At 36.4% G+C, this 15,359-nt stretch overlaps 1 protein-coding gene across 2 annotated transcripts in view; it reads right to left on the minus strand.

Moving 5' to 3' along the window:
• The window catches only part of BAHCC1 (BAH domain and coiled-coil containing 1), a 156,952-nt gene that overhangs the window by 110,792 nt on the left and 30,801 nt on the right, over nucleotides 1-15,359 (minus strand). The window lies entirely within an intron of this gene.

Genomic DNA, 15,359 nt, shown 5'->3' on the forward strand with positions numbered 1-15,359 from the left:
AGTAAGAAAATGTCCTCTTTAAGAAGAACAAGGCAGAAAGTAAAGAACAAAAGGAAAGGAGACAGCAGCCCATTCCCATCCTTTATCTTCTACCTCCAACTTGCCCTATTCTATTCCACTCCAATCCCAGCACCACTTAAAACCTCAAGCAGGGATGGCCAGTTACTGAGTATCTAACAGTATACTATAGTTACATTTCATGCAGGACACACAAGGCAGGCAAGTTATCCTTTTGGAAGCAGCAGGGCATTTTGAGGAAAGAGACAGCATGGTTCCCCCAACACCCTGACCACCATCTCCCCTTGGATCCCAAGCAGAAAGCCCTGGCCCCTGAGCTTTGGGAACAGCAGTGCTTCCAGCATAGTGCTCTCAGATATCATCCTGAGAAGGAGTGGAGAGCTGCAGGCTGGCCACTGTTCCTCCAGGTGCTCCAGCCCCAGCTCCTGAAGGCACAGAAAAGAAAGTTCTGTTCCAGGAGTCCTTGACACCGTAAAGTCAGAAAATAATACGATTTTGTCAATAGCAATGATGTTACAGAAGAGACATTGCCATCTGCTTTGCTGCTACACTCTAAAAATCATCCTTTCCATCTGAAATCTTTCATATGTCTTAACTCACATATTAAAACATGAGCTTATCTTGCTTTTATATCATTTTTGTATCACCAGTAAATACTGAATAAATGCTTCATTCATTAACTCTTTTATTCATTTATTCAACACAACTCCCTTCTACCATGATCTACTCCTGATCTTCCCTAGTTAAAGTATCCTTTTTCCCACTTTCCCTCATTCTGTATGTCCAATCAGTCTTGTCACCTCTTTCTCTCTCTCTTTCTCTCTCTCTCTGTCTCTCTCTCTCTGTGTCTCTCTCTCTCTCTCACATACACACACACACACACACACACACACACACACACACACACACACCATCTCTGGAATCCAAACTCTTTCTCTCTATTCACCCAGCCACCATCTTACATCAGGCCCACAAAACCTCCCTCCTGGACTATTATAATGGCCTCCTAAATTGTTTTTCCTGACTCAAGTCTCTCCTCACACCAATTCATCTTCCATAAATCTGCCAAAGTGATTTTCCTTAAGTGCAGACCTAACTGTATCACTACTTCTCAACTTGATAAACTTCTAGACTCTCTTAGACTGCTCCTGGAATAATATATAAACTCCTCTGTTTGACTTTCAAAGACTTTCACAAATTGGTCCCACCCTATCTTTCCATTCCACTTATTCATTACTGCCCTACTCTATAGTCCAGCCAAATTGGCCTTCTCTCTGTTTTTCATAAACAGTACTTCCTATCTGGCCATCACACATGCTTAGAATAAGCTTCCTCCTCCCTTCTACTTTATAAAATCCTTGACTTCCTTCTAGATACAGTACAAGTACCATCTTCTCCACAAATCTTTTTCTAGTCCCTTTCAGTTTGCAATGCTTTCCCTATTGTAGTTATTCATTCATTGTGTAGACATTTATTTTGCATATGCTTATGTACATGCTGTCTTTCCCAAAGGAATGAGAGCTTTTTATAAAGAAAAACTTTTATTTCTTGTCCTTGTATCCCCAGCAACTAACTAATAGCATGGAATTATGTATTTTGACCTGGAAGGAGCATCAGAGGCTTTTTGTCCAACCCTCTCATTTTATACACAAGGAAAATTAAAGCTCACAGAAATCAAGTCATTTCTTTAAAATAACACAGCTAATATACATCAGAGAAAGGAGTTAAATGCAGGTTTTTCTGGCTCCAAGTCCAGCATTTTTATCAATTACAGCACATAATTTCTGATAGAAGACATTTGATAAATTCTGGCTGATTGATTGATTGATTCCCTTACCCAATACTCACAAACCATATATTAGGTCTTGAAGTCATACCTGAAGGTGACCAGACAAAACTAAAAGATCTTTTCCCCTCTCTGTATAATGATAGTGAGAGAGAAAGAGAAAAGAGAAGGATGAAAGAGGGAAATAGTGATGCAGTCAGACTGGGAATATGAAAGGAGAGACTACAAGTTGATTCCTTATTTGATCATGGAATTAAGAACATCACAACTGATCAGTTATGTCTCTATTCTTAATGAAATCAAAATAAACTTGAAGAGTTAGAAGATCTGGGTTGGAATTCAATGAAAAGTTAATGAATCCTTCTGGTTTCCCTGTTGACAAGACAGGAATACACATACTGTTTACCTTACCATTGGAAGAAAGCACTTTGCAAACTTCTAGGCCATGTAAGAATATCCTCCACAGGGATGTGGAACACTAATGTACTGTTGGTGGAGTTGTGAATTGATTCAATCATTCTGGAGAGTAATTTAGAATTATGGACAAAGGGCTATAAAAACATACATACCCTTTAATGCAGCACCAGAAACATTCACAAAAAGGAAAAGGACTTATTTATACAAATATAGGACTTATTAATACAAATACATATATATATATATATATATGTGTGTGTGTGTGTGCTTTTCATGGTGGCTAAGAATTTGAAACAAAAAAGATGCCTTTCAATTGGGGAATGACTAAACAAGTTATATCTGATTGTAATGGACTATTACGGTACCATATGAAATTACAAGTAGGATAATTTCAGAAAAACCTGGAAAGATTTACATGAATTGATGCATAGTAAAGTGAACAGGACCAGGAGAATGTACACAGTAATAGCAATATTATGTGATAAAGAATTGTGAATGACTTAATTATTCTCAGCAATATAATGATCTAAGACAATCCCAAAGAACCAATGATAAAGCATATTCTATACCTCCAGAGAAAAAAACTGCTATTGTTTGAATGCAGATTGAAGCATGATATTTAAAAATTTTTTTTCTTTTATTCAAATCTTCTTGTATCAAATGACTAATAAGGAAATGGTTTTACATAATTGCACATATATAATCTATATCTGATTGCTTACCATCTCAGAAAGGGAGAAAAGGAAGGAGAGAGAAAATTTGAAACTCAAAACTTTAAATAAAAGTGTTAAAAATAAAAAAAAAGAATATCCTCTATAATAATCAGCCATCTTCAGTTTGACTATTTCCAGTCAAGGAACTCACCACTAGTTCCTTCTCTTTGTAAGCTGCCTTCCAGTTTTTCTATATTTATCTTGGCAGCATTGATTTAGATAAGTTGTCTCCCACATTAGAATGTAAGTTCCTTTAGGGCCAGAAATGTCATTCCTCTGGTAACCCAATAGGAAAAGGAAATAAGGTTAATTGGGCATAATGTTCTTAACCCATGATGGCTTTAGTGATCAACACATCTCCTGCCAAGTGATCATAAAACTCTAATGAATAGATCTAGAATTAGTATCAAGCTTTTCCCACTTTTAAAAAAGTAGGACAGTATCCTATTTTCAATCAGGAAGACCATCAGAATATGGTCTGGAGATCCCTGGGGATTTCTAAGGCCCTTTCAGGGGACCTGTGAGATCAAAACAATGTTCTTAATAATATTAGACATCTTAATTTCTAATACAATAAATATCAATAGACAATCCACATAAACAAAAGTTCCGTGAGGAGGTCCTTAATAATTTTTAAAAGAACAAAGGGGTTCTGAGACCAAAAATTTTGAGATCCTATTGTTGACAGGGCACTTGATTTATATATTAATATATGATATGGGGTCAAATACCATCTCAGACACTTAGCACCTATGTGACTCTTGGGCTATCACTTAGCCTCTTTGAGACTCACTTTTCTTATCTGTGTGTGGGACCGATTTCTATGTCCTCCAAATTACCTTCCAGCTTTAAATCTCTGATCTTATGATTCTGACAAAGCTTCCTGACAATTATTTGTCCACCATAGAAATCTTAGATTTATTTTTATTAGACATCAACTAATCTAAGGCTTCTTAAAACTTTTTCTACTTGTGACCCCTTCTTGCCTGACAGATTTTTATATGACCCCCAAATATATAGGTATATAAAATAGGGAGACAAATCAAACATTTTCTGATAATGAATCATAATTTCACAACCCGAATATTTAGTTGCAAGATTCCATATGGGGTCAAGACCCACAGTTTAAGAAGGTGGGATCTAGTCCACACCCTCCCTATTACCACCTCCATTTTGCTGAGATGTTCAAGTAGAAACAAAAAATTGCCTGTCAAGAATTTTGTAGATATGCTCTGCAGAAGGTGTGCTTCAACAGTACCTTTGATAAACAGAAGGGTGCTACCATGGAAAGAGTGTTGTACTTTGAAGAAGAAAACCTGAGCTTGCATCACAGATTAATTGTGGTTAAGCTTAGTCCTCCATGATTCTGGATTCCCTCCTAAACTCAGTCCTTCTACAAATGGCTTTAGGATCTGGAAGGGTGAGGGCTAAAGGGAAAGTTTTAGGTCACAGGGCAAAAAGGACTGGTTTTAGAGTCAGAGGCTCTGGATTAGTCTGACTCTACTTCTCAGTAGTTGTGTGACCTTAAGAGAAAGATTGAATTTTTCTCTGGACTAAATTTATAATCCTATGACATGCTCCCTTATCCCATTTGTGTCTCATTTTTAAAAATGGTGTAATTCAACAACTTCATTGTATAGGAGGAGTAAACTGATCCCAACAGCAAAAATTCCCATGCAGAAGGAACAGGCTCATCTCCCAAGATCTGGCAATTGATATTTGGTACCATAAAATCATTGATTAATTGATTGATTTTGTATCCAGGTCTTCTTCTTTAGCCCAGACTGTGCAGACTTACCCCATTTTGATCAACATAGAAATTCTGCCCTACTCCATTTCTGGCCTGAACTGGCTCATCCCCGCTACTCCCAGGCGCCCACTATATTGGACTTAGTGGGAACACCTGTAGACCTGAGCTGAATTCAAGTTATTCACTAACTTCATTCAGCCTGGCTAGTATCAGGGATTAGAAGCTTCAGGCTGGATTAGATCTAGAAGTAAAAGAGATTTTTAAAGTATTCTTGTCAAATCTCCTTATTTTTATTTTTATGGAAGAGGGGTTTTGTGACATGCTCAAAGGCCCAAATGTAATAAATAGCATCCCCGAGATTTGAACCCACTCCTTCGAATTTCAAATTCAATAGTCTATCCACTTTATCTTGAGATCCTATTCATGTTTTCTGAACTGGATTTTCTGAAGTTTCTTTACACTCTTGGCTTGGTGACTTACTATCCTTTCCCACAATAACAAGACTATGCTTTCCATCTTTGAGGAATGATCCTGTCCAAGGTCAACCTTTTCAAATCAGATCCTCTGCCCATTTATCTGCACTTCCCCTCTTCCTCCCTGGCAATGATACCTACATTAAACTTCCCCCCATGAATTGACATTTGGGCATTTTCAAAACCAACAAACCCAGTGAAACAATGGAACTCAGGTCAAAACACAAAGAGAAGATTCCTTCGGAGGACCTTTGATTCAAAGAAACCAGATCTCAGGTAGAGCTCTGGGCTTCTGGCTACAGTACCTCTCCACCACCTACCTCAAGTGCGACCCAGAACACCCAGTCCTCCCCAAGGCTGCACTTTGACCAGTCGGTGAGTGAGGGGAAACACAAGTACTTCACTCTACCTAGCTTGCCCCAGACCATGTTTCACTTCCCAAACAGTCACACACAAGGATGCCAGGGCCTTCTCAGCTCAGGTTTCTTGCCACCTACCCTATTTTTATCCTTTCCCATCTTTTACTTCTTACTATTGCTCTAGGTAAAATATTAAAAGTCAACATAATGACTGTTTCTGGGAAAGTTGTGAAAGTCTTTTCTCCTAGGACTCCACTCACAATCCCTATGATTACCAAAAAACTTTCCCCCACCCACACCACTGACTCACAGTGTTGTAAACTTCCCCATTAGAATATAAAACTCCTTGAGGTCTAAGGCCTGTCTCGCTTTTATATTTGTAACTTCAGAATCTAGCACAGTGTCTGACATGTCATAGGCATTTAATAAAAACTTGTTGATGGAATGAGTTAGAGTTTAAATCCATACTTCTCTCCAGATGTGTGGAGCATTACCAGGACAGCCTAAATTCAAGAGAAATATGTAGTTTCATGAATAATTATCTTTTAAAATATACTATCTTATGGAAATTCTTTATTTCATAAATTATTTTTCTCAATAAGACAAATAGGACTGCTACCTTTATGGTAGTGACTAAGTCATTTAATCTCCAATTACTTCATCTGTAAAATTGGGATGTATGTGTCAGACTAGATGGCCTCTGCTTTAGACTTGTGACTCTATGAGAATTGCAAATCCAGTCTTGTTGATAAATTTAAAATATAAGTGTGTATAAGGGAAGGGTGGTGTGTGAGTTCCACTACTAATCTCCTAATTCAGCTAATAAAAATCACAAAATATGACATCACCTATGATGAGGTTTTAACAATAGAGGTCTACATCCTGTGATTCTTTTATGAGGTTTAAATATTTCTGATTGGTTCAAGAAAGGAATATAGTGATTGATTAAACAAACATGTCAGCTAGATATATGTTAGGGGATGGGGTCTGGATAAGTTTTGGTCATTCAAAATTTGAGGAGTACTGATTCTAGAATACTTTGTGAAGGAGATCCATGCAAGCTTATCTCTAGAATCCAATCTATGCATTCATTTGATATAAGTACAAATGCAGGCTGAACCTGGAGAACACACACACACACACACACACACACACACACACACACACACACCCCTCATATCTCTACTTTAACTTCCAAACTCAAGCTTAGTTTTATATTCCAGACCAAATTAGAATCTTTCTACTCATGTAGAAGATTTTTTATGTATAAGTCTCAGACCTTTAATTTCCACTAAAAACTGTCTTCCTCTAAGTCACCCAAATTTTCCCTTCCATCTCTCTTTCTTCAAAAAGAACTTTCCTGAACTATATTTTCCCTTTTAAAGACTACAATCCAAGGTAAGAGTTCAAGTGGGGCTTCCCATCTTCCACTTTTTTTCTTTAATCCCATTCATGTTTTCTAAACTGGATTCTCTGAAATTTCTTTACAATTCTACCTCTCCAAATTCCCCTAACTGACTAATGCCACAATATAGTTGAAAGAATAGGAAAGGGATATAGTGATTGGTTAAACAAACATGTCAGCTAGATGTGCAATCTAGCAGTGTTTTTTTTTTTTTTTTTTTAAATAACTGGATGAATTTTGGCAATTCAAAAATTGAAGAATACTGACTTCAGGAAACCAGAACTAATTTCTTAAGGCTTTGGAAGCTGTGGTCAAGTCATTTAACTTTCTAAGTCACTATTTCTTTATCAGTCAGAGAGAAGAAAATGACCTTGACAGATAGCTAAGGAGGCCAAATAATATAATGAATGTAAAAGATCTTTGTAAAAGGTGGAATCCAGGCTAGCTTGAGAGATAGAGAGTTATGCCCCTATATATTTTACCTTATTCTCCAGCTAGTTTCATATCCATCTTGGTCATTTAGATGTTAGCTTTCTTCAGCAGTCCATGAGTTCCAATTAACACTTTTAGGACTATCTGCTACCCCATTCAAACATTAGCATATCTAAAATGCCTTAACATTTAGATTACTTTGACCTCTGGAAAGACTGGGGGTATTTACTCCAGGTTGAGGGTGTTTGTGGAGAGGAAGGACATTATTTTCTCACAAACCAAAACCAGAACCAAATCATAGTATTGTTCACTGTTAATTCTGGGCCTGGAAAGGGAATAGTAGATTATCCAAACACGTGTGTAATCCAAAATTTATATTCTATTTGGTTTGGCTGTGATTTCTTTTGATGCAAATTCAGCCTTCCAATTTTGTTTTCCTTAGACTGATATTAAAATGAGTTTGCATTCACTAAAGAAACATTGACTGAAAGAAGCTGTAAAGTATCCTGGAGGGCAGACAGAAGTTGGCCTAGGAAATGACTTCACTCAGCTTCCTTGCCCATAAATGCCTTTTGGATTGAATTGACCAGGGTATTTTTTTGAAGAGAAGCCAAGGTAGATAGAGCTGACTAATAGGTTGGTTCTCCCAATTCACTCCAATTCCATTCAACAGATATTTTTAAGCTACCAACCTGGGCTAGATGTATGTTCCATGTTGTGAAGGGGACAGGAACATGTAAGGGGAAGAGAAGAAGTATTTGCTAATTGCCAGTGCCAGACACTGTGCTAAGTGTTTTTCAAATATTATCTCATGATTTGTACCCTCATTCTAATAGATGAGATAGAAATATATAAATAAGTACAGTACAAGGCAGAATAAAGTCAAATGTTTAAGACTTCCTTTTGGAGTTGGGGGGAGGAGGGGAAGATGACTTTCCTAGATTCTTTCCTGTGGGAAGGAGTTAGAGAAGACTCATTCTCTCCACTCTATAGATAAAGAAACTGAGATCCATTACAACTTGTAAAAAGTGTCCTTTCCAGGAAATGGTAAACAGGGAAGTCTCCTTAATCCTTCTAACATCTCTTCCATCAATGACATTACTCCCTCTGCTACAAATATTAATGGTTGGAAGACAGACTTGGGATTCTTGGGTTATTAGGATAGATACTTATGGCTTCATCTGACCTTATAACTCTAGTGATCACTCATATTTCAACAATTTAATCAATATAACATGTATATGCAATGGCTACTAAATGCCAGGCTAGGTAGTAGGGATAAAAAGGCAAAAAGGAAACAATTCTTGTCCTCCAAGAACTTAAATTCTATTTGCTACTTTCCCCAACCCTATCACTGCTTTCTCTCAACTCTTAACCACCAAACACCTTTTCCCAAATGGCTGGTATAACTCCTCAGCTCTATGCTTTGTAATAGGGTCAGAGACCTAAACCAAAAGTCTCCCCAAATCCCAAAAGCAATAAAGCATAATGTATGGGAAGTGTATAAATATTCTGACCACCTGCCAAATAAACTCAGGCCCTAAGGCCTTCATAAATATGATACATTCTTCCAATAGTTTGCCTGGTTATGACCCAGGACATCAATCCTTAGTAGGGGTAGGTAGAAAGAACACTGGTTTCAATCTAGTTCAATTATATCCTGGGTGACTATAGACAAATCATTTCCCTTTTTGGTCCCTAACTTTTCCATCTAGAAAGCGTAAAGGTTGGTTTAGAGCAGGAGTTCTTTTTTAAAATTTATTTTGATAGTTTTTTATTTCTCCAATTACACATAAAAATAATTTTTAACATTCATTTTTGTAAGATTTTGAGTTACAATTTTTTTCTCCCTCCTTCCCCTCTTTCCCCTGTCCCCAAGACAGCAAATAATCTGATATAAGTTGTACATGTACAATCATTTTAAGCCTATTTCCATATGAATCATAATGGTAAAGAAAAATTAGAATAAAAAGGGAAAACCATAAGGAAGAAAAAACAAAGCAAAATTTTAAAAAATAGTATGCTTTGAACTGCATTTAGTCTCTATTTCCTTCAATGTGGATGGCATTTTCCATTCCAAGTCTATTGGAATTGTCTTGGATCACTATATTGCTGAGAAGAGCTATGTCTGCCATAGTTGATCATCACACAGTCTTGCTGTTAACTATGTACAAAGTTTCCTGATTCTAGAGCAGGAATTCTTAATCTGGGGTTTATTAACTTAAAAAGTTTTTTTGGTAACTATTTAATATAATGAGTTTTTTAATAGTCCTATAGATTTTATTTTATATATTTAAAAATACTTTTCCAAAGAATCCTTATGTTTCACCAGACTGACTGTCAAAGGAGTTATGGCCCAACAAAATATTCATAACCACTGAAATAATACTCTAGGTTGGGAACTCAATCAATTGCTTCTTGGGATCTATTCTTTTTGGTATTTAGTTTTTAAACATCTTATGGATACCTTTTGCTTCACTATAACTTTCATTTCAAAATATATCTTCTCCCTTCCTTACTCAAAGAGCCACATCTAGTAATAAAGAATAAAAAAAAAAAAGTAAGTCAGCAAAACCAACTAACCCAATGACCATATTTGAATTATACCATCTTCTAAATCCATCAGGACCTATTATTTTTAATTTCCCTGTGTCTGGCTCATCCCATGATCAGCATCATTCTGGCTTTTTATTATTATACTATTCTTCTTTACAGTTAGCCAGACTTTACCATGAGCTAACTGATGCTCATCTTGTTCTGTCTTCTCTGCACTCCATGCCTAGAATACATTTCTTTGTCATAAGTGCCTAAGGAAATTCTGTACTTTCTTTAATGCCCAACTAAAGTGCCACCAAGTTCATGAAGCTTCCTAGCTGAAATTTCTCCTCAATTTCTTTTCTAAACCACATTGACCAGATCCTCTTCTCTCTTAAATCCTTCAGGATAGTTACTAATTTAAAAAAAAAATCTGTATGCCCCGGACTTGAAAGAGTCCGTATCAGGTTGTTATATTGTTTACTGAATTGAACTGAATCATCTCAGCTTTGGAGAGGAAGAACTTCTTTCCAAATGCACAATTTAGGTAATTCTCTTTCCTTCTTAGGACTGCCAAGGCATGTTAAGAAAATCAAATGACAATAATAATTGTTTAGATTTCTAAACTACAAACTTTTTTACTTCAAAAAAAGATTTATTGAACATGTATGTTTAATAAATTTATTTAATTTTTAAGTTACAATCAATTTCTTTTTTTATGGCTATGAATACTTTGTTTCTCTCCTCAATAGCATTCAGTAACTCCCTATTGCCCAGGAGGATGAATGATAAACCACTGGCCTGTCATTTTTAGATCTTGCATGATTTGACTTCAGATTACCTTTCAGCTTTGTTTTTTTTTAAGCTTTTTATTTTCAAAACATATGCACAGATAATTTTTCAACATTGACCCTTGCATAGCCTTGTGTTTCAGATTTTCTCCCCCTCCCCCTCTCTCCTCCCCTAGATGGCAAACAATTCAATATATGTTATACATGTCAAAATATATTAAACTACAAAATTTTAAGATACATAGTAGATTATCGCCCCCCAATTTATAGAGGAAATTGAGACTCAAGAAGGTTATAATTTACTGAAGGTTGCACAGTAAACAAACGTTTGATTTAGAATCTGAATTCAATGCTAGACTTGAAGTCAGGGTTCAAATCCATTCTCAAATTATTTCTAGCTTTGTGATCCAAGACAAATCATCAATCTTCCTCAATGTCCAAATTTGTAAAATGAAGGGGTTGGATTCTATGGCTCTATGATCCCTCTCAGCCCTAATTCTGTGATCTTTTGACTATAATCCAGCATTCTTTCAATGATAACAACCAGAATGTGTCCATGATCTTTTGACTACAATCCAGCATTCTTTCAATGATAACAATTAGAATGTGTATCTTTCCCAATAGTTAAGTCAGGTACTGTGCTAAGGTTAAAATAACAGAATGGTCAACTTCAAAATCTTAACATTCAAGATAGTTAAATTAGGGGGTAATCATTACAAAGGAATTCACTCCTTCCTGAGAACAGTTAAATGCCAACTTACAGTTTAATTCATGGGGGAGAGGAAATGTGCAGTGATTTCTTAGATAAACTGGGGGTGAGGAGGGCAAAGGTATCTCAGATAAAGCACCTCATCTCATAATGATAAAAATGATTTAACAGGAGCATAAAATTAGGTTTACAAAATCCAGCAACTTTTTTGCTTTGTTTTGAGGTCATGTTACCCAGTATGATTAATTCTCCACCCATAGTGTTTACTCACTGAATCCCGATGTTATCCCAGATTCTTTTTCTCACTAGACCGTAGGAATTCAGGCAGGTCTAGGTCAGAGAGAGAATGCCATTGAGGCAAGTATCCTCTTCTATCCTTTCCCATTCTTCCATCAGCCACATCTATTCACTTTACAGTCAGGTCTACCCATTGCCAATGTGCTCCCCATGTTCCACCTTGCCTTCTTGTCTCAGTTCTTCCAACCCAACTTATGCCTTCCTTTCCTTACCCCTGCTGTCCATCAAAGAATAAATAAGAACCTGCCACTTACTAACTTTGTAATCTGAGCAAGTCAGAGGACTTCAGCTTCTAGGACTTAAAATGAGATCATTAAACCTCTAAGGTTTCCTTATTGCTCAGCCTATTATCTCTCCAATCATATCTCCTTTATGAGATCCCCTCTCCCACACCCATCTTTCTCTTTTCCTAAGCAAGCCCTGCACCACAAAGTAATTTGTATTTGTTGTGTGCCAGTTCTATCTCTACAGCTATTCTCTAAGTACCTTAAAGTTAGGAACAAAAACCTCTACTATGTCCTAAGCATGTAGTAGGATCATAGAATTTAGAGTAAGCAAGGAAGAATCTTAAAGATCTTCCTATCTCTAACTCTATCATTTATAAATATATATAAATGATAGAGTTAGAGATAGGAAGATCTTTAAGATTTTTATATATTTATATATATATAAATAACTCTATTTTTATTATATATATGTATACACACACAAATACATATATATATATGAAGGACTGCTTAGAGCACGGAAATGTTAAATGACTTAGGGTGATACAGCCCATTTGTGTCAAAATCACTACACTTCCAGATCTTCGTCGTCTTCTTCTTTTTTTTTTTTTTTTTGGTTAATATCATTAAGCAGCATATCTTCTTTTGAATATATAGGGTAGATTTAGAACTAAAAGAAATCTTGGAGGTCATTTGTTCCAATTTTCTTCATTTTCCAAATGAAGAAATTGAATTCCAGAGAGGGAAAGGATTATCAAAGATAATAAAAGTATTAAGTTGCTAAACCAAAATTCAATCTCCGGTCCTCTGACTGCAAGCCTGCCGCCTATAGCACCTCTTCCATCTCCTGCTTACTGCCTTCTACCATTATCTCTAAATTGTTAGTGTCCTTTCCCTCCTCAAATAATTGTTTATATACTTACCTGTTTATAAATTGTATCCTCCAGTATGACGTACAATCCCCAAAGACAAAGCTTTTTTTTTTTTCCTTTTATATCTCTAGCACATGTACACAGAACACAGCAGTATTCATTAAATGTTTATGGAAACGTAAGTGGAAAAAACCGCAACAACAATTCTATGAAATTCTAAGACAAAATGTGGCCCCAAAGAAGAAATAAGAGAATGCAACTTCCTGCATTCTTCATAGCGGTAAGGAACTACAGATTTAGAACATGATGCATATAATAGAATTGGTTGATATATTGATTAGTTTTGCTGAACAATCCTTATCTCTGGGAATCTCTGGGAATGGTGGGAAAACAAATTAGAAAATAAAAGTGAAGTAAAAAATAAATAAAAATTTTAAATTAAAAATGTCTATATATTGAATTGGATTGGGAGAAGATATTTTCCCCTTGCTTAATGACTTCAAAACCTGGCTCATAATTTTTCTCTTTTTGCATTATGTGAAATGGAGAAATACTTGTAGCTTTCTCAATAAATATAAAGCAAAGATAACATGATTTCCTGGTTTTTGTTTACAAAGATGTAGGAATACTAGAGGTACAAATAAGACAAGAGGAAGTAATTAAAGACATAAACATATGCAAAGAGAAGACAGAACCGATGTCTATTTGTCAAAAACATGACTTACTTAGAAAACCCTAGAAAAGCTGCAAAATAACTGAAATAGTACAGCAATAAGGTACAAAATAAGCCCACAAAAATTAACTATGTTTTTCTATAGCAAAAACAAAATCCCTGAAGCAGGGATATGGGGGAATGGAAGAGAGAGAACTGACAGTTTCATCAAGGACACTGACAAGAAACACTTGGTGCTCCATTGAGCCAGTGGGATCCACATAAGCTATTAGCAAAGCACTGGTCTGTTTTTTAACTAAGAATTAACAACATTCATATGGGCAAAAAAAATGGCAGTATTCCTGGATGAAGTTTTGTTTTTCTTTTTTGGATCATAATCTTACCTCTTCCTATGTTTCATTCCTCATAAACATAACCTTTGTCTTCACTGTGACTTCTATTCTGGCCATATTTCTTCTCCCTTTCCCATCATAACACCTTGGCCAGCCAGTTCAAATGGACACTATCCTCCACTCTTGGTTCCCTTGTCCTATCACCAATCATGTCCCCACTAAACCTCAACCCTGGGTTACTCTTACCATCTGCTTCCTCTACTCCAATTCACCTGCTGCTGAATGAAACAGGAGGAAATGATGAAACTGCTGACAGTCCACTACAAATTATGTTAGCTAATTTCAACCAGGCCTTCACTACAACAGAGTAATGCTATTCCTCCTTCCTAATTGATTTCCTATCTCACTCACCACCTGAGCCTATCCAAACCTCTTCTTCTCCCCTAAAGCCTTCCATGATAAGACCTACTGTACATTCACAATCTCTACTGAGATCTGTCCTTACCTTGTACTTTATTGAAAACACTGAGGTTATTGGCCAAGAGCTCACTTTTCTCTCCTTACCCTTGTCTCACATTGTCCTCTACACTCTCTTCCTTCAGTGTAGTGTGTATGATAATACAGTGGCCCTTCAACTGCTCAAAGCCAGACTGTCTACAGTGGAGGTCCTTAACCTGTAGCATCTATGGGGATATTTCAGGTTTGTGAACTTCTGATGGGAAAACATAATATCATGTAATATAACACAACATTATATAACATGACATCATCATATAGTTTCACTAAACCTGGTTTCTTTTGTAATGCAATATATATGTGTGTGTGTATATGTATTTTTCAATTATGTATGTATTTCATATGTATACATTTTATATGTATATGTGTATTTCAGCATGTATATGTTTTCAGCTAAAATATTATGCTGATTTTTGACCCTTTCTGCTTCCATAGGTTTCCCCAGACTGCCAAGAGGGTACATGACACATGCAAATTTTAAGAACAGCTGTTTTGCATGTATATTTGATTCCTTCTCCTCCCAACTTCTCCAAAAGCTTGATCCCACCATCATCCCTAATCTCTAACATTCACTCTCCCCTATCTACTGTCCACTTCACTGCTGTGTGTACAAACACCACATGCTTGAGAAATGCTTACTTGATTCCCATTCATTTAATACCTCTCCTCCCTTTCTTAGATATGTCCTTTGAGAAAGTTGTTTTCTACTTCTATCGCCTCCACTTCCTCTCTTTTAAACTCTCTTGCAATCTGACTTTATCATTCACCTGAAACTCCACAAATACCAAGGATCTCTTGATCCCAAATCTCTTTGCCTTTTCTCAATCCTCATCCCTCTCTACCTCTTTCTAGCTTCCTAAGACTCTCTGTAGCTTCCATTATTGATCACTTTCTCCTCCTGGATACTCCCTCTTCTCCAGGTTTTCCTAACACTGCTTTCTATCTATGTCTAGCTGCTCTTTCTCATTCTCTTTTGCTGGATCTTCATTCATGTCATGCTCACTAATCTCAGATATTCCCCAAGGTTCTATCCTGGGTCTTTTCCTCTTCTTCT

Source organism: Antechinus flavipes, chromosome 4 (genome assembly GCF_016432865.1).
Source record: "Antechinus flavipes isolate AdamAnt ecotype Samford, QLD, Australia chromosome 4, AdamAnt_v2, whole genome shotgun sequence".
Classification (NCBI taxonomy): Eukaryota; Metazoa; Chordata; class Mammalia; order Dasyuromorphia; family Dasyuridae; genus Antechinus; species Antechinus flavipes.